At 46.4% G+C, this 21,576-nt stretch overlaps 1 pseudogene; it reads left to right on the forward strand.

Annotated features, from left to right (window-relative positions):
• The first annotated feature begins 10,066 nt into the window (after positions 1 to 10,066).
• On the forward strand, positions 10,067 to 20,525 carry LOC133908306 (mannosyl-oligosaccharide glucosidase GCS1-like; annotated as a pseudogene).
• Positions 20,526 to 21,576: the final 1,051 nt, after the last annotated feature.

Genomic DNA, 21,576 nt, shown 5'->3' on the forward strand with positions numbered 1-21,576 from the left:
CTTCGGAGCCCTTTAGATTCCTTAAACCACTGGACCTTCAGAAAGATCAACTAAGAATGGGGCCGCAGGGCCACCCTCATTTGCATTGAAGTGACCGGCATTTAATATCCATCAAGATGTGGTCATCTGATACGCTGGTACAGTGCGGCACCGGAATAGGCGACCAGCCGCCGGAACAACCATCACACTAGCCGTAGCGATGATTTAAATGGCTATTTTTATGCCCTGTTGTACAAGAAAAGAACTTGTATGTCTACCGACCTAGGCAAGTTTGTACATTCACACTCTGAATATCAGTATAAATACTGATTATTGGCCACTCAGCCAAGGGACACAGATTTTCTTGAGAACTCTAGGCATCCTTAACCTCTCTACTTCTTCTTCAAGCTTAAGCCACTCCTATGAGTTGATTCTCGTCGCACTTTGTTCGTGAAAAATATTTTCTTTCACCAACAGCTGGCGTCGTCCGTGGGGATCTGAATAAGTGTACAAACACTAGGAGAGGTAGGATACCGCCAAAGAAGAGAACTATCAGGGCGACAGCCCAGACAACCGACTCCCTGGCCACACCAATGCGAAAGTACGCACGATCACCGCAACCAAGCTCACATTACGCCGATGTCAGCCCCTTAGCCGGCCAAAATGAGGGCCCTGTGGCCACCGGCGATTTGGCCATGACCCTGGTCGAGGCTGGTTCTAGGGGCCCCGCCGTTCCGGGGGCCCTTCGGTAGCAACAAGGTGCAAACCTCGCTGCATCGGAAGGGACTGCGGCAGAGGCCACAACCACACAAACCGCCATGGCCAACCAGCAGGCACACATGGTGGCCCTCCAGGCTCAGCTGGAGGAGCTATAGGGGGGCTTGCGAGCTACACAGCCACCTACCGGCATGACCATGGTAGCGCCCGTAACGGCCAACGATGCAATAGCCTAGGCGTCAGGGGCTAGCGAGGGCTTCATCATCATGACACATCATCACCGTGTACCATCTGTGGTCGACCAACAGGCAGTAGAGCCTCGGGCCCATCGGCGTGAGGCCCTACTCGTCAACTTTGACTCTCCCCTTCAGGCGGACCTACAGGCTGTGCCCTTCCTTGACGGATTTCGTACCCTTAATCTACCTAAATCTAAACGCAATTTGGGCCCGGAAGAGTTCACTCGCGCATACTCCCTCGCCATTGAAGCCAACAGAGGCGGGCATGCCACCATGGCCAAGTGATTTCCACTCGCTTTGGAGGGAGTAGCCCTCCGATGGTTCTGGGCGCTGGAGTTTGGGTCTATCTATGCTTGGGCCTAGCTTAGGGACATCTTCTACAACAACTTTCATGGTACCTATGTCGAGCTAGTGACCTCTGGGAGCCTATATGCCATTAAGCAACGGTCTAGTGAGAACCTCCGGCAATACTTCCAGAGGTTCACCCAAACCAAGGCTCATGTGAAGGGCATTTCAGAGTCATCAGTCACTAGCACCGCCACCCAAGGTCTCGCCTCCAAGACTCTCTTTGATCAACTACATCGATGCCCGATGCGCTCAGTAAGTACCCTCATATGCAAGTTCGAGGAATACGCACGTGCGGAGGAGGAGCAGCTCCATCGGGAGATCGTGCATACCACCATGACACACTGTTGCGAGCTTGAGAACCCCACCTCCTAAGTAGGGTCCTCGCATGCCCTACCACCTCCATCGGTAAACATGGGCTCCGAGGAAGACAAGGGCATTGGGGTGCGCAAGCCCTGGCAAAAACAACGGTGCGGCATGCACAACATCGCTCAAACACGAGACACTCTGAGCTCACCCCACTCTAGAGGGTGTGGCCAGGGGTGCTCCAAAGCCTTCCTTGAGCGGCAGCACGCCCCAGGCCAACAGTCAGATGAAGGATATTGTGCACACTGCATGGGGCAGGATGTGCCCACCACACCGAAGATTGTTGGACGCTCGTCACCTTTCAAGAGTACCTTGAGAGGTAGGTAGCATGTGCTTTGGAATGGGGCCGGTGACGAGCAGCGCATAGGCCATAGGCTAGCAGCAGGCTGACAGATTGATCGCCTGGCCTCGCAGAACCCTCCTCGACTGGATCTGCCTCCGCCGTCGTTGTTACCCACGGTGCAGCACGTCGATGAAGGGGACTGTTCTACGCAGGTGATCCTGGACATAATAGAGGAGGACCCTTCGGTGGCTCCTCAAAGCAGCAGCGACGAGTCTATACGCGTGGAGTCAACCACATCGAAGCCACCAGCATCTACCACCAAGTCCCTAGATGGGCCGAAGCCCTTGTAACCTTCTCCCATGATGACGATATGGGAGTAAACTTCCCTCATACTGACGTGCTGGTCATCACAGCCAACATCGCTAAAGTCAAAGTCCTGAGTGTGTGGATCGACAGAAGAAGCTCCACAGATATCCTCTTTGTACATACCTTCAACCAGCTCCGCATTCCATGAAGCCGACTCTCTCCTACCCGATGACCCCTTCAAGGGTTCAATGGGGCTCCCCTCAATGCCCTGGGCCAGATAGAGCTGTCGATTGCCTTCGATGAAGGCTCCATTATGTGAACCGAGATGATCACCTTCGACGTCATGGACACACCCTACACATGTGTCATCCTGGGCCAGGGAACTTTGAACAAATTTGGAGTAGTCTCCCATCACAATTACCTCTGTATGAAGATATTTGGGCCCTAGGGGCTGATCTCCATACATGGCGGTCAATCCTTAGCTAAGCGCATTGAGTATGGGACCCCGCTCCTCTTAGCAGCTGCCACATACATAACATGGCTGAAGGCCCCCTTAAAAAATCCCTCCAACATGCCTCAAACACGGGTCCCTCCAAGGCCACGGTCAGAGCCCCATCCGAACTTTCTAAATCGGGGTTGACCTCACTTCAGATCAGGAAGCTCAACTCATATCAATCCTAAGGGACAACTCCAACATATTTGCATGGTCCCCGTAGAACCTCCTGGAGTCGATCGCCACTTCATTGAGCATGCCCTCCGGGTCGAGCCGTAGGCCCGCCTTGTTCTACTGGGGCTTTGCAAGTTGTCCATTGAGTGAGCAAAGGCTGTAAAGGAGGAGGTCCGAAAGCTGCTGGAGGCCGGCGTCATCCAGGAAGCCATCCATTCAGAGTGGTTGTCAAATCCCGTCCTGATCAAGAAGCCTGATGGAAATGGCGTATGTGCGTTGACTTCATGGCGCTCAACAAACACTACGCTCGAGACCCGTACCCCACTCCCTCGCATAGACCAGCTGATGGACTCCATCACAGGCTACGAATTGTTGAGCTTCCTGGACACATACTCCAGATACCACCAAGTGTGGATGGTTACTGAGGATGAGGGCAAGACCAACTTTGTTACCCTTTCAGAGTGTACTGCTACATCCCAATGCCTTTTGACCTCCGAAATGTCAGGGCTACCTTCTCCTGTCTAGTATGGAAAATCATAGAATAATAGTTGGGCCGCAACGTGAAAGCATGCATTGATGGCATAGTCGTTAAAAGCAAGCTTGAAGCCGACCACATTGCAAACCTACAGGAAACCTTCAATAACCTCTCGGTCGTCAGCGTGTGGCTTAACCCAGAGAAGTGCCTCTTCGATGCCAAAGCTAGAAAATTACTGGGGTACCTCGTCTCCAGGCGAGGCATCAAGACTAACCCTAGCAAAATCCGTATCGTCACAGAAATGACACCACCCACCACCTCAAAGGGGTCCAGCGTCTGGCTGGTCGTCTGGCAGTCCTCAGTCATTTCCTTACCAAATCCACCAAGCACAACCTTACATTCTTCAAAACGTTGAGGGGCTTTGGGCCATTCACATGAATGACAAAGTGTCAAGACGCCTCTGAGGCCCTAAAATCCCTCCTTTCTGACCTCAACACGCTCGTTACACCCTTTCCTGGCGAGGGGCTGTTCCTGTACCTATCTGCCTCTACTTCCATTGTAAGTGTAGTAAAATATGGGAGGAGGATAAGGAAGGCCGCTCTATTCAAAGGGTGGTTTACTACATTTCGTCAGCCCTAGACGAGGCCAAGATGTGCTACACACAGCACGAAAAGGTGGCATATGCCCTTCTGATGGCCTCCTGCAAACTCTCGCACTACTTTCTCGCCCATGACATCACTGTACCAACCTCATACCCACTGGACGACATGTTTCACAATCGGGAGGCGACAAGAAGCATAGGCAAGTGGGCAGTGGAACTTGCACCCTTCACAGTACAATTCATAGCCCGTACGACCATCAAGTCACAGGTCCTAGATGACTTCATCACCGAATGGACTCTCCCGTCTGCAGGGCCACTGGAGACCCCTCCCCAAGATGTGTCGACGATATACACTGATGGAGCATATGGGTCCAGCGACGCAAGGGTCAGAGCTATCCTCATCTCCCCGACTGGCCAGTAGGCGGCATTCACAACCTGTTTGGAGTTCAAGGAAACCAACAACATCGTCAAGTACGAGGCCATCCTCCTGGGGCACCACAAGGCTCAAGCCTTAGGGGCCACTAGGATCATTATCAAAACACACTCACAAGTTGTTGCTAGGCACTTTGATAAGAGCTTCCAGGTCTAGCATCCGGAGATGTTGAAGTACCTCGAGGTCATCCGCAAGTCCGAAGGGTTCTTCCAGGGCATCTTAGTGCGAAGCATACCCTGCACGGACAACCACCAAGAAGACACCCTGGTAAAGGCCACTACCGGAAGCACAGTCCTCCCTTCGAGGGCCTTCTTCGAAGTTCTCCACGAGTCGGTAGTGGGTAACTCTGACGAGGTCACTGTCGCCATCCTACCCATCGGGCCTCTGTACTAGAAGACCCCCCTCTTTTCCTTCCTAAAGGAAACAAAGGAGCCTGACGACCTGGTCGAGCTACGTCATATTCAACATCGCGCCAGGGCTACCTCCTAGTGGACGGAGCCCTTTACAAAGTTGGAGTCTATAGCCCCTCCTCCGTTGTGTCTCCAAGGAGCAGGGGGCCGACCTCCTAAGAGAGATTCACGAGGAGCTCTGTGGAAGCCACCTCGCGCCTCACACCCTCACATGCAAAGCACTCCACCAGGGGGTATATTGGCCAACTATCATGACCAACTCTGAGGAGCTCATCCACACCTGCCAAGGATGCTAGTGGATGAGACGATGGAGCCACCACCCTCTAACCCCGCTACAGCCAATCGCTCCTATCTGGCCCCTAGCATGCTAGAGGATGGACTTAATCGAGTCATTCCCTTGCGCCAAAGGGAACCTCCGGTATGTGGTCGTGGCCTTGGAGTACTTCTCCAAATGGATAGAGGTCAAGCCCCTCACAGCAATCAAAGCCAATAATGTATAGATTTTTTTTGGAAAAACTTCATATGCCGCTTCGGCGTCCTATGGCACCTCATCGTCAATAATGGGACATAGTTCAACTTTGGCCCGTTCCTGGAGTTTTGTGCTGACCTTGGCATCAAGATATGTTTCGCTGCAGTTTGTCATCTGTAATCCAACGGGGCGGTCAAATGCACCAACGGCAACATCCTCTCCGGACTAAACCGATGACTCGTCAGCCTCACAAAAGGCATGTGGGTTGAAGAACTCCCAAAGGTGTTGTGGTCCTTCCGTACTACGCTCACCTGTCCCATCAGATTTACCCCCTTTCATCTCCTATTCAGCGATGAATCCATGACTCCGACAGAAATCAAGGGACGCTCCCTCCGAGTCCATTTACCGGAGACCACCGAGGAAAGAGAGGTATCCCTCAACCTTGCGGAGGGCACGAGGCTTCATGCTATATAGAACCTCGACCGCTACCTTGCTGCAATACCAGTCGGGGGAAGAATGTCTTTGTGTGTGTGTGTGTGTGTGAAGAGGCAACAATACTTACTACAAGATAGCTAAAGTTTCATTACAATGTCTAACATACAAAAGGGGCTTCCACATGCAAGGTAACCCTCTGAGCTCTTAGCCTTACAAGCAACCTAAAAAAAATCCAGCAAACTACAAGGCCCTAAGGTCGGCGCAGGCGCTTCAGATGTGGTGCCCCGCCTCGAAGGCTGATACAGTAGTGGCACCCTTAGAGGACGAGGAAGAACTAGGGACACCTCCTTGGCCTCCTTCTCATCGATCTCATTCTCTAGGAGATCCTAGTTTATCTACTCTTCATCATCAGATATGTTGACAATCTCAACAGGAGCAACCACTCAGGCTAGAGATCGGGCTCGAGCAACGGGAGGCGGCTCCCTTTGCAGGGACGGCAGCGCGATGGTGGCCGGCTCCAGTCTGGTGAGTAGGCCCCGAAGATCATTCGCCCTCAGCGGCGGCATGGCCAAGGGAACCAGTGGTTCGCCCCAGCCATTTGTACCTAGACTGGGAGGCGACGCCATGGGAGCTACGAGATAAGTTGTGATAAAGAAAAACTTGTCTTACTCAAGGCCAGGAGGGTTGCAAGGATGGGCATTGCTTATAAAGCCTGGTTGCAACAAGTCCAATTCTAACTCAGGAACACAATGCCACATAAATGCCCCAGTTTCCCATGCACACGTCCCATCACAGTTATTTCCCAAATTACTTTCGGCGCGTGCAAGGGCAGCAGGTGCAAGACCCCAAGATTCAGACGGAGAAGAGTCCCCTAGCATCACCCTAGACTATGGCATGATCACTGACGTAGAGGGCCCACGAGGAGTTTGCCCACAGTCCACTACAGTTAGGCACACTACCTTCATTGCACGCCATCATGTCCCTAAGCTAGAAAAAGAGGAGTAGACCTCACCACCGCACGGCTCCACCTCCGTCGAGCCTTGTTATGGCCATCAGCAAGGAGGCCCAATTCATGAAAGGTACGCCCACCATCTAACCCTTTCAAAGTTCAGCATCGTTATTTACCTTTGACCCTTACATGGTGTACGAAAGTCCTTAGTTTGGCATGCACTAAAGGTAGCCATATCTTCAGCGACAATTAGCAATTTGCCGATAATAGTAGACATGAAAACTACATTATACCTTTTCTCAATAAAGCCACATACAACATAATAGACACCAAACCCTCCGCTACCCGAAGGCATCAGCCTCAGTCGCGTCGAGATCCAAACCATCTGCTATTCACGTCAAGGTCCAAACCTTTCACCACCTGAAGGCACCAACCTCGATCGCATTGAGGTCCAAACCTTCCGTCACCCGAAATCATTAGCCTTGGTCGCATCGAGGTCCAAACCCTCCACTATTCGCATCAAGCTTCAAACCCTCCGCCACCCGAAGGCACCAGTCTCGGCCACGTCGAGGTCCAAACCCTCCGTCACCCGAAGGTATCAGCCTCGGTCGCATCGAGGTCCAAACCCTACACTATTCACGTTGTGGTCCAAACCCTTCGCCACCCAAATGTATCAGCCTCGGTGCGTTGAGGTCCAAACCCTTCGCTATTCGCATTGAGGTCCAAACCCTCCACCACCCGAAGGCATCACCCTTGATTGTGTCAAGGTCCAAACCCTCCGATATTCGTGTCGAGATCCAAACCCTCCGCTATTCGCATCAAGGTCCAAACCCTCTGCCACTCGAAGGCATCAGCCTCGGTCGCGTCGAGGTCCAAACCCTCCGCCACCTCGAAGGCATCAGCCTCAGTCACGTCGAGGTCCAAGTAAACGCACTTGAATACCAGTACCAAGAATCACTTGCTCTTCTCACACCTAAGACACCTAGGTGTTCCTACTATTGAACCCTCCAGCCACCAAACGACCGCTGAGTGCGAGGAGGCCAAGGAAAGGGAGAACCTCCGAAGTATAGGGCGAGCAAAAGGCAAGAAGTAAAATCAACACATCATTTTATTAGTCATGTATCATGTGTACAGAAGTTACACTCGGTGATACACCATACATTCAATCTAGGCCTAGCAAGCGCGCCAGGCCACAATGCCTCCCCGAAGCACGACGAGCTGAGGAGGACTGGCCCCAGCTTCTAGAGCCACCAACCCCACGAGAAGACCAGTACTAGTGCTCGGAGTGACAGCGAGGGTACCCTGGCAGTGAAGACCTATTGAAAATAAAATTCCCACAAACCCGAGGAGCTGAGGGTTCCACCGAGAAAGGGTATGAATCAAAGGCCATAAAATCTAGCTCCTCTGACGCCTTCGTAACCTCCTCAGAATCCTCTTCCTTAACTTGAGCCATAGCATCCGTAAGGAAGTTAGATGGCACCAGTCTGTCAGGGCCACAAGGGAGAACAAAACACCAGGAGTTGAGCGGACCAGTAGCCTTGAATGTTGTTCATCACTCGTCTACCCCTACAGAGCTTGGGTCGGCCTCCGATGAAGAAGTGGAGGGACCCCCCGGTCCCGCCTTCACCAAAACATTGGCGGTCACCCCTGGGGTCCACGTGTCCATGGGAATCACGAGGAAGAGTGAAGCGCTCCCGTCACAAGGAAGGCAACATAGACTCGAAGGATCAGGATGCCCGAGGCCCCTCTCCAAAAGCGGTGGCCCAAATACTCAGGACGGTTTCAACTGTTTCAGGTCACCCTGCCTGCATGCATAAGTTCTACTCAACGATTAGCACCATAGCCTTTACATCTCGGTGTATCAACAGAGTAAATGGAGAAGACAAAAAGGAGACATATCTACGCTAAAAGATTAGCCAGCAAAGTCAGGATACATAAAGCAGGAACACCGGACCAACATGCTACATCTTTAGCCCCCCACAAAAGAAGAAGAGAAATAGGAAAGTAAATCCTACTGGACTACACCTCCGAAGGCTGACCCTGCGAAGCTTCATCCGCACGCGACAACTGTCCCTGCGGAGCGATATCTGACCTAGGAGGCCGCCCAGGTGGTGGTAGTACACCGGAGGAGTCATCTGGGTGCAGAGCCTGAACTCCCGAACTCCGGGTCCCTTGGACACCGAGCTTCACATGCTCTGACATAAAACGAATTGTTGTGGGCCGGCCATGCCTACCCATACTCCCTGGTGGAAGCCATCCAAGGCGGTGTGAATCTGCACTGAGGGTGCCTCAGGTTGAACGTCCTCAACCGCAAAGCCATGGTCTGGTTGCTCCAATGCACCAAACCGATGGACCCTTGCTCGATGCAGAAGCGCCAGCTGAAACACCAAGGCCAACTAGACACTCCATCCAGCATAAGCCTCGGCAGCATTGACCACTACCTCTGTCGCGGACCAGAGCCAATGAAGCGTCCGGGCCAGGACATCAGCGCTAGAGGGCCGCGATAGGCCCTCGCATTGAGGTTGGTCAGAGCACTATCTATGGCACGGGTGGCCTCCGTGGCGCGCTCGGCCAACACTTGGTGCTTCGCTCGTAGCATGTCCTCCGTCGCTCGTGCCACCCTCAGCTCTTGTTGAGGGGTCGCCATTAAGGACCCTCAACGCCCCTGGGCTCTGCGGTCTAGGCCCGATGACCATCAGGCTCAAGATCCCTCCAGGACACATGGCTTCGGAGGGGTCCTGGAGGCCATGCCTTCGAAGTCCTCCGGATTACGGGAGCCACCAGATCTTCAGAAAGATCAACCAGGAGGGAGCTCGTAGGGTCGCCCCCCCCACTTGAAGTGAAGTGATCGGTATTTAATACCACTCGTTAAGAGGTGGCTGCTTGACATGTTGGTGCAAGTGGTGGCCGCCTAACACGCTGGTGCAGTGCGGTATCGAAATAGATGACCAACTGCTGGGATAATTGCCTCACTAGCCGTATCGATGATTTACGGGATGTCTCCATGTCCCTGTTGTACAAGAAAAGAACATGTATATGTCTATGGCCTCATATGAGCACTTTTATATATTCACACTCTGAATATTAATATAAATAATGATCCTTGACCACTCAGTCAATAGACACATATTTTTCTAAGAGCTCTAGACACTCTTATTCTCTCTATTTTTTCTCTAAACTTAAGACACTCTTATAAGTTGGTTATTGTCACACTTTATTTATATAAGACATTTTTTTCACTAACATTGGCATTACAGCACACAATTATGTGGGCTGTAGATGGGCAAAGGGAGGCAAATAGAATAACAGGCCGATGCCCAACTAGCGCATTCCAACATGGACTAAATCGTGACGGCTAGGCGTAAAGTACTAATTGCGTAAAAGCCGTTGGGAGGCGGAATCCTTGAAGAACCAAACCCCCGCTACTCCCCTCTCCAGAGTGACGAGTCCACGGGGTCACGACCACAACAGCGGAGACGGAGAGATCGCCGAGAATTTTCCAATGACCGGCGGCGGCAGCAGCAGCCGGCGTCCGGCCGCCACCGCAAGGAGCCGTGGGAGGCCCTCCGCATCGGAAGCGGAGCCGGGGGCGGACGCGCGCCGGGCTGCGGCGGCCGCAGCTGTGCGGCGCCGTGGCCGCGGCGACCATGGGCCCCTGCGGCTCATGGACGTGAGCCCCCGGACCCTTACGCTCATAGGGATTGCTTCCGTCGCGCTCGCCTCCGTCGCCTTCGTGGCGTACACCGGCGGGTGGTGGGAGGAAGTGGAAGGGGAGGGCGCGGCGACGCTGCGCACGGTCATGCGCTCCGTCACGCCGCTGTCGGCGCCCAGGATGATGGATCTGCCACATGTGATGGCCATTAGTTTGTCCCGCTATTTTCGTTGAGCTTTCTATATTCGGTAACTAGAGCCTGGAGGCTGGAATTATAACTAGAGCTAACCAAATAGGGGAAGCACGCCACTCTAGCTTGGGAACCTCTAGTGAATTGGGATTTCTCAAGGGTTGCTTTATGTGTTAACTGTAAATTATAGGTGACTGCTAGTTAAGCCTATGGTGAGATCGGTACCATGAACTAATCCAACTATTAATTGTGCGTGGCATTGTTCCATTGTTCATAAATGTAGTTAACCTAGAGTGCACTAGCAAATATTGCAATTGATCAACAAGGTTAATCAAATTTGTTGGGAGGCATGAAGTAGGCTAGAGTGTCTTGTCAACCAAATGCTGCATTTTGTTAAATTGTACAATATATTTTCGAAGTGCATATGCATTCTATTGATTTTCTAGTTGCACACTTGATTTACTCTCGGTCTAGTAGTTGTTCAAGATGATGTTCATTTGAAAGGCTCTCATTTCGTACATACCTTTGAGTTTTGGTAGTAATCAGGTTAGCTTTCTGATGGTAATGTTTAACTGGCTGCAGTTCCAAAGCAATCATAAGGAAAGCTTGTATTGGGGTACTTACAGACCAAATGTGTAACTTGGAATTCGTGCAAGGTACTTAACTTTTGCAACACATCCCTTTTTTCCTTTATAACATGTTAATGGGAATTATTCTCTTCCTGTAGTTCTTTAGGACTTGCAAGGACTATATTTGAAAGTTGATGTTCCCAGTATCATTAGTTTTTATGATGTCACCTTACCGTCATGAAAAATAGAGATATTGAGGAGTTTTTCCCTTCTACTTGTCTGTCTGTGCTTTCATGTGGACTTAATTGTCTTGGCAATTCCTGTATTGTACCTTGTAGAATAGTGCAGCTTTCTGTTTTGTACTAGTTGAAAGTAATATCTCTATGCAATGGAAATTCTGTAGAACTAAACATTCGAGAATTTCATGCTAATACTACTATTTCAGAACTCCTCTGTCTCTAATTGCTGGATTGATGTGGATTAGCTTGAAAAATGGACAGTATTTTCTTCGTCATGTTTGCCAAGATTCTGATGAGCTTAACACATATGGGTGGACAGCTCACAATGGTAGGGATTATGGACGCCAAGTGTTGGTTGATCCTGGTTTACTGTTGACTACTAGTTTTCTGAAAGAAAATGAGAGGGCAGTGGTTATGGTGGGGACTGGGCAGTTCGATTGGATGCTAACAATGAGAGCCAGAGAGGTAAGCGCCGTACATTCACTACCTGCAAATTGAAAAATAGCATTTCATTTAACTGAAAAGATGTAAACACTTCCTATTTTTAAACATTTTAAACACGGAATGGAAAGAATGATAAGTCTGTCTGAGTTGATTTTTTCATTGCCAAATCCCAATTCAGCGGGAATCTGTCGTTATTTACTTGCTACCCTGCAAAATTATCAAACCAAAAGAAATTCATTCCATGCTGTCACACTTACAGGTCAAGTTTAAGTGAAGCTCAAGAAAGCACCACACATCTGTTTTTCTACATTGCTGACGAAACTGGGAAGTCAATCACTATGGGCTCACATGAGCCTTCTTCAAGAGGCCCTGTCCTTTTGGCATCTGGATCGCATGAGGAGATTGGTGATTGGGAACTCTGCTTGAGATCCAAGGTATTCATATGTATTGAAGGTTTTTAACCTTCTTAACCCTTGTTAGCTTTTCAGTATTACCTGCTACTGGAATAACGCAATACAATTCCATTTGGCTACCTTTTATATGGATATGTATGTAACCCTGTTTCCTCACAGGACAATTTGGAAATTCACAGAGCTGGATTCAAATCAATTAGTATGCATAATCTGAGTGACCTAGTACAACAAGTAGTTGTGACTATGTATGTTTATTGTCTAAACTCCTCAATGTTTACCTTATTATTGGGGGGGGGGGGGGGACAGAACCCTTGTATGTAATGAAGTTTCGTTTTCATTTAGCTACTTATGTGGACTTCTTTCTAGGCGATACAAAGTGGGAACCTTAACCTGCCAGACATTACTGAAGATTCTTCAAATATAATGATCTATCAGGTAACTAGAAGTAAACAAAGTTATTTCATCAATATAATGTACACCGTCATGTATGTGTGAAGCATCTTGATAAAAAGAACCATCAATGATCTTCTTACTACCTTTTTAGTCAAAAGATAAAGGATGTGCAACTTGTGCTTGTTTCCTCACTACAATGTTTGGACTTTAGACACAGGTATTGCCTGCCATAACTTAGATTCCTAGTACGTCCTATTTCAGTTAACAGCATGAGCATGTGCAGTATAATAGCACAGTATATTAGCACATTAGCTATACTCACTGCTATGTAATATTTGTACGTATGAAGTGAGCACCACCAGGGAGAATGTAACAAAGGTTCTTTTTAGTGAACGCATTTAGTCATTTACATAATTTGGTGTTTTTTCATTATATAAGTTATGTAATCAAATATTAGTGGTATGCTCTGTAAATCCTTCTGATCCATGTTTGTACTTGTCCAGGCCTTATGTATTCGTTTCTTATGGGCTATGGCATTATGGTTTATATTTTTTCTTTTATCTTCGCAGGTTTCCATAAGGTCTCCTGCCAAAATAGACATAGTATTCTTGTCAGGGGCTGCCTCAAAAAATCCAATGATTGAAGAGTGGATTAGCAAGCTAACAGGTGATTCTGCTGCATAGTCATTACTGCATATAGTATGTGTGATATTTTTATTCTGTTTGTCATGGGATGCAGAGTCATTCATGTTATCAGTGTCCGTGCACTGGAAGGGCATTTTAAATGTTAATTGATTTGCTCTATGAGATAAGCAATATTGTAGACAAGTGGTAAAGCTTAACTGAAGACTTTGTGCTGGATCTAATTCAGATTGATTCCAAAGAGTTATCTGTTGGTAGAGCTGCCTTGTCAAATCTTCTTGGAGGTATTGGCTACTTCTATGGGCAGTCAAGAATTGCACTTCCAAAAGGTTTTACAGTAAGTTTTAGAGCTTCACCTGATAACAGTTTCATTTTCCTCATATGCTGTGATCTGCTCTAGTTCAAGAAATTGCTTTCTCAAGATAGTTTTATTTACTTATTAGCAATGTGTTGGTTTTATACTGTTTTGTAGTCTTTTGCATCTGAATCCTAGGTGATTAAATCATAGATGAACGAAACTTAATTCTTGAAATGTTTCTATGCCAGCAAAAAAATGGGGATAAATATATTCCATATTGGCCTGCTGCGCTGTATACAGCTGTGCCCAGCCGCTCATTCTTTCCAAGGGGATTTATGTGGGATGAGGGCTTCCATCAGTTAGTTATTTGGTAATTATTTCATCATCTAAGTGTTCAATAAAGGGTACTACTCCAGTTCATTATCAGCAAGTTTGTTGTTCTGTGCTGGTATTATTTTTTTCGAAAGGAATCTGTGCTGGTATTATCGTTTTCTGCTCTAATGAACATCCTTGGTGATGATGTACAGGCGTTGGGATGTGCATATATCCATGGATATTATTGGCCATTGGTTAGATCTACTCAATTCAGATGGATGGATTCCTCGGGAGCAAATCTTAGGAGCTGAAGCTTTAAGGTGGTTTCTGCTATGAGCTATGAACTATGGTCAAAACCATTGATAAGTTTAGTGTGACACTTCTATATCATCCAACTTTTGGCATCATGCAGTAAAGTTCTCGAGGAGTTTGTTCTGCAGTACCCTTCCAATGGAAACCCTCCAATTTTATTTCTTGCACTATGTGGTAAGACATTGCTTTCTTTCTTACTCTTTATGTTGATGATGTGTTCCTTGTATCAGTGTTAAGATCTCAGAATACTTTTTTTTCTTGGACATGTAGTGTAACTTTGCATGCTTTTAATTGAGAAGTGTTGAAGGATAACGCTGAAATCAATTTACAAACTGAAGTTCCTTCTCTTTCTCCAATATTCAAGTGCCATAATAATATGAAAAAGGGCATAAAAATATCACTCACACAACAGAAGAACTGTCTGTATTGGGAATCTTGCAGATTATTTTGGGTTTTTACTGTTTTGATTTATCAAATTATTGACATAAGTGTCAAGTAATTTTGTTCACGCTGGCCAAGCAGCAAAAGTCTGTTAAGCGTATGGGGGTCTGTGATCAAGTTCTTGCAACCGATTGATTTGTCATATAGTCAGGTATGTGTTTTCTTTTGGCACAGATTTGGCAAGCGGAATACACGCAAAACAGTTTTCAGATGAGGAAGCTGAAAAGATATCCAATTTCCTTAAAAGGGCTTATACACGTCTGAATTCTTGGTTCCAGTGGTTCAACAGTACACAATCAGGTGAGCTTTCTTGTTCCGCTTCCGTTGTCTGTACTCTGTACTGACTAGTGTGACTGGATTGGATTTAATGCTACTTTAGAGCTATTGCCCTGATTATATTCTGAAAAAAAACAAAACATGCTGAACCTACAAGTTGTCGTATGGTTACAGACATAATTGTTGATGAGAGCCACTATGCTTATTGCTTAGTTGACTATTTTTAGGGGGTAGCTTTGGTTGTATGATACAAAAAAATCAGAAGAGATACATTCGAGCCTTTGAAGTCTTCACTGGGCGCTATTACTTTAGCCTTTAGGGAGTATTTGGATTGAGGAATTTTACTTTCAGTTACTTGTGGCTTTAGTTCACTAATAGTAGTCAAATAATTTCTGGTAAGATATAAATCTAAGCTTGATCAGAAATATAAACTATTGACACAGTTGACAAAATCGTTTTTGGCCAATCAGCTAGTCTTCCTTGTGTCCTTGAGAGACAAATAAGGTTTACAGAAGTGACCTCTGGTTACAACATCTTTTATACTCTCACCTCAAGGTGGTGAAAAAGAAATATATATATTTGGTCCTCAACTATTTTTTAAAGTGTGGTCCTCAACTTGTTCAGGAGTTGTTAGCCTGTTACATCACAAATCCACTTGTTCAGTAGCTGTAAGACATTTTTTTCTCGAACCCGCAGGAGAGCTCCCCGTCATTATATTAAGAAGGAATAAAGGAACTGGTCCATAAACAACACACCAGAAAAAAAACACCAAAACAGAAAAGGAAAAAACCCACACAACACTGTCAACAACAAGCTATGCTAGCGCGCCACCAAGACAATAGCAAAAGGCCCTTGACCTAGGACCAACATCAGACCATGGCACAGCGCCCTCAACCCTTTTGCTCCTGCAGTGCACCACAAACCGGCCTCGTCCCACATGTCACGGATGACGGACTGCACGTTTGGAGCGTCGCCATTGAACACACAACCATTCCGGTGTTTCCAAATCCACCAGGAGCCCAGGATTACCAATGAATTAAAGGAGCGTCGCCATTGAACACACAACCATTCCGGTGTTTCCAAATCCACCAGGAGCCCAGGATTACCAATGAATTAAAACCTCTTTGCCTTGGCTTGTCAACACATCTTGCTGCCCTTCTCCACCATGTCCTAAAATCCTTGTCTTGCTGTTGTGGAGCAAAATCCTGTAACCCGACCTTGCTGAAAGCCTGGAACTATACCTGCCGCGAAAAAATGCAGCCAGTCAACAAGTAATGGATTGTCTCGTCTTCTTGATGTAGCCGTAAGACATGATATATCTATTTTATAAAATTCAAGTAAACGTTATGCCCTTGGTAAATCTATTGCTCGTTCCATTATATGATTGTGCTCGCCATGTCAACATTTCCTATCTTTGGCTTATTTATCCTAAATTGTTCATAGGCAAATATGAAGGCACCTTCTATTGGCATGGAAGAGACAATATAACAACAAGGGAGCTGAATCCAAAGGTTTTTGAATAACTATTTGTTGCTTACTCCCATACTGATCACTTGATCAATTAATCAAGAGCTTGTGCCATTGAGCCCTTGTCATGCCAGATTAGAGTTCCTTCACGTATCTTGTCTAAACCATTGCAATTGCACAGGAAGACCTAATGTTCCCAAGTACTTTACAGACTTTGACATCTGGATTGGATGACTATCTTCGTGCATCTCACCCTAATGATGAAGAACGCCATGTTGACCTTCGGTGTTGGATGCTTCTAGCTACAAATTGCATACACTCAATTGCGGAGTTTCTTAAAATCGATAGTGTTCTTGAGAAGGTAGTTCAGTATGGATGTAGGAACATGACTTGTTAATTCCAAGCTGCTTTTTCTCGACCATTGACTTTGGTTCTTTTCTTAAAAACCTTTGTTGAACTTCTGTTGGATTACTATAAGATGTCAAATCAACTTTCCGATTTTGGGACACTTAACAAGGTATTGTGCTGTCAATCCCAACAATTTTGTATCATGATCTTTTTTTTAGTTCGATCAAGCATTTAGGCCCTGTCTTGGCTCCACCGTAAACCCAAACCTTTTCTCCTTTTGATAGTGCACTTCTGAATAATTTTCTATGTTGCTATTCTGTGCCTATCCGTAGCGTATGTGCAGCATGCGCACAAGCACAGAATAGCAACTCACAAGTTGCAACTTGCCGTATACTGTATTGTAACTGTTTACTGACCCAGCGTGCTCCCCTCCACCTATCCCGCGGGTCCACTGGATGACCTAGAACATTTCTACCTCGTGAGCAGTGATTTGCAGCCAGTTACAATTAGGTGTATAGATGAGTTACAACATGTAGTATGAGTGATTGTAACTACAGATAGAGTTGTTACAACTATTAGTTGCAACCGCAAACAGAGCGGTTACAACTATATACATGTTGTAACTAGAGTGTCTACCATGTTGTAAGTATAGTGTTTATCATATTGTAACTGTTTTTAGTTGCATGATGCAATTAATTTGATTTTATTTTTTTATGTTGCAACTGTATTGCTTGACCATATTGCAACTGTAGTGTTCAGCATGTTGTAACTAAAGTGTCTACCACCACCAGAGAACAACGCAGTTCACCATGTTGTAACTGCAATGTTCACCATATTGTAACTGCGATGTTCACCATGTTGTAACTATATGGACGTAACTCCTTTATGATTCTAAAACTTCATCAAAATATAGTCTTGATGGATCTTATTTTGTTAAGCATATTTTTTCCAACAATATGCATCAAACAGATCAAAAATCGGATCTGTGGTCCTAGAGATATTGCATTTTAACGATTCGAGTCAACAAAAGATTCTCCGCATGCAACGCTCTGGCGGGTGGATGATGGGTGATATGGCACAAGCTGGTTGGCTGGTTTATGTTGTTTGGTGCATGTTGGAGGTCGAGTTGTAACTGGTTTATGTAACAAGTTATAACTCGCAATTCTTCAGATTGTAACAGGCGGTTGCAGGATGTGCGCAGCGTGAATAGTAGCTACGCATAGACCCAGAATAGCCTCGCCGTGTATATATATATATATATATAACGGGGGTGGCACAACAATGAACTGCAATGCGCCTAGGCACATAATAGATGTACAGTATATATATGGTCGTAACTCGATACCTTCTCTAGTCGTAATTATGTTTTTTTTATCATGTGATCGTAACTTGTTCATCTCTGCTCACACTTTCAGTTATGATCTCAAAAATAATATAGTTATGATTCACAAGATATGTCAATTACTACAAATATATATGGTCGTAACTCAGTACCTTCTCTAGTCGTAATTATGTATTTTGTCATATGATCGAAACTTGTTCATCTCTGCTCACACAGTTACGATCACAAAAACAGTATATTTACGATTCACAAGATAGGTCAATTACTATAAATATATATAGTCGTAACTCGGTACCTAATCTAGTCGTAATTATATACTTTCTGTCATGTAATCGAAAACTCAACTATCTGTGCCATCATAACTGACTATTTTTCTTAGTCGCAACTTGGAGGTGATTACAATTGTGCTAGGCCTAAGTTGTAACTGCAGTATAGCACAAATCGTAACTGAATATCTACCATATTGTAACTGTATAATGATCCTACCCATCTAAATTAAACAACAATTCGAAGTAGTAGAGTACTGATCTCATGTGGGGATACTTGCAATCTAGCATTAGATATTAATTTATATACTTATTGAGGTGGTTGAGTAGATGCCATTTTCGAGACGAAGATCGATACCTTGTGGTCAATGGAGAGTGGCACTACGACGCCGCTGCGGGAGAGCACGACGCACGAGTTGCCGCAGTTGGCGACGACGATGCGGCAGTGCCCCACGAACGGCCACCACGGCGGTGGAGCCCACAGTCAGGAAGGCGGCTGGGTGTCGATGTCGGCCTTGGCTTTGCGAAGCCTCTGGTGACCTCGCCGTCCACCCTGGCGAAGCTAGCTGTCATCGCCTCCTTCCAACGCATGTCGCTCGCAACGCGTCGGCCCAGCTCCTCCGTGAGCATCCGCTCCTTGCACGCCTCTGCCACCCACACCTCGCCGTGGCTGTCATACACCGCGAAGAAGCTGGGACGCGCGTGGGAAGATTTTGGCTCGGTCGGCCGTAGTGGCGCAGTGCAAGTCTGTTCTGCGGCAAGGCTATTCTGCGCCTATGCGCAGTTGCTATTCGCACTGCGCACATCCCCAGTTACAACCCGAAACACTTTGAGTTACAACTTGTTAGGCAGATCAGTTACAACTTCACGTCCAGAAATACATAATTGCAACACGAGAAGCTAACATTGTGAGTTACAACTTGTTATTCGCACCGCGCACATCCCTCAATTACAACTCGAAACACTATGAGTTACAACTTGTTAGATAGACCAGTTACAACTTCACGTCCAGAAATACATAATTGTAACACGAGAAGCTAACACTGTGAGTTACAACTTGTTATTCGCACTGCGCACATCCTCCAGTTACAACTCGAAACATTGTGAGTTACAACTTGTTAGGTAGACCAGTTATAACTTCACTTCCATAAATACATAATTGCAACACGAGAAGCTAACACTGTGAGTTACAACTTATGAGGTGTGCGCAGACATGCACTACAGTGAATATACCTGCAGAATATACATACAGTATATATATATATATATGTATGTATATGTATATGTGTGTATATATATTCTTCTAGAAAGTACAACATGGGTTCTATTCAAGTTTATATAATGGTTATGTACTGAGCCCTGTTCTGCCTCCTATGATCAGAGATGGCCAAATGGACCACTCGGGTCGGTCTGGTACGGGCTTGGCTCGACACGGCCCGAACGGCCTAGCTACTATAACAGGCCGTGCCGTATCGGCCCGCGTGCCTCCCTCTCGGCCCACGGCACGGCCCGTCGGTTATCGTGCTGTGCCAGATCGGCCCGTACAAGGACAGGTCTGGAGAACTGTATGACAAGCTAAGATCAAATCTTATTCGGTATTTTCATTTTTCTTTTCTCTTCTATTGAAGCCAAGTAGCTGAATTGCAGCTCCTCAAATAGACTGCTGATGCTGACTTGGCTGCTTACATTTGCAGGAATATTGTGCAGAATTACCATGAAACTGGGTTCTTCTGGGAAAACTATGACCAGAAGAGAAAAGGAAAGGGAAAGGGTGCACGATCTTTTACGGGATGGACGTCACTTATTGTTCTGATCATGGCGGAGTCCTACCCAACATTGCATAGGTGAGATATACATCCCTAGCAAACCACACAGAAGATAGCGATGCCAATTGGAAATAGAAGAGCTGGCCATTCTTTAGCTCGATTTGAACCAAAATGTTGAGACTTGGGAGATATTGATTAGTAGCATTGCTACCTTAGTCATGGAATTTTTTACATTAACTCCTAGTTACTCGATTCAGCATATGGTTTTCTGTTCTTTCCAGAAACAGCCGTTATATAGAGCTAATGATCATCCAGTTTTCTCTGATACTGTAATTTAGTTGCTCGGGTAACTCTTCTTTTGGGGTGTTCTTCAAAAATCCCTCGAGAAACATGAGCATATAGAGACTAGAAAAAGAAAGTCTGTAACATTGTATTGCTACTGAGCATGTGATATACCTAGTTTGCTAGTGCAAGTGTCATGCCTGAGATTTGCATGATGATTCCTGACTAGATGTGCTTGGCCAAGCGGACGGTTATGAATATACCATACTCTGGTGTCGTACATGGTTCTTACTCATCTCATCATAGTCAGCCTTGCCCTTGCATTGACTTTTTCTTTTTTAGGTAGAAAGCCTTGCATCGACTTGCTACGCATTGCTATAACACATGCAATCTATAGACTATACTAAAGATAAACTTCTCCAGTAAACTATCTATAAAGTTGTCTCGTCATATTTTTAATACGCGCATATTATGCCTTGTTTTCTACTATAGACTATCTCTTTAACAAGAGCTAATTTTATTCTCTCTTCATCGCTTTCATCCACATAGGATAAATGCTAACGTGGATTGGTTTATAGATAGCTGGTGTGTCCTTGTTGCAGATGGCCTTAGTGAGTCACTGTGAACCCTTTGTTTTTTGAGACGAAACCACCGGGCTGGCAGTAGTAGAGCATCGTGGTACACTGGTATTCAAATCATCAAGATGCAAGACCGTTCCTGAGGTCGTAGTGTTGCTGGAGATCGAGAATCTCTTGCAATCAATCGACGATATCCCCGCCATTGTCCGATCACGAGATCAACTGCTGCAATTAATCTCTGTGCCGCACCGCACGCGTTCGCTTCCCTCGGTTTCGACCTACAAATTCAATGGCACGTCCGAAATGCAGGATTTTCGTAGGAAATTTGTCAACATTTTGCGAGAATGTGTTCAACTAGCTTAGAAAATCTGGAAGAACTCCCGCGCGCCAATCTGCCTACCGGCTTCCAGGTAAACTAACTCATCGAAAATCAGCCGGTTGCTGTCCTGTTACAGGCATCACGGGCTCACGGCGGCCGGCAGGTTCCACGGAGTTATCCGGACTCGAGGAAATAAAGAGATGCTATACTTACAGCATCTAAAAATAACACGTTTCGTTTCGATCAGGCGATGTCATCATCTATTGATCTTCGTCTGACGGTTGCCGTTGTTTCTTCAACCTCTCATTTTATCTTATGTTCAGGTGTCTGTTCCTGTGCTCGCTTCCGACGCTG

This window comes from Phragmites australis, chromosome 2 (genome assembly GCF_958298935.1).
Source record: "Phragmites australis chromosome 2, lpPhrAust1.1, whole genome shotgun sequence".
NCBI classification, from domain to species: Eukaryota; Viridiplantae; Streptophyta; class Magnoliopsida; order Poales; family Poaceae; genus Phragmites; species Phragmites australis.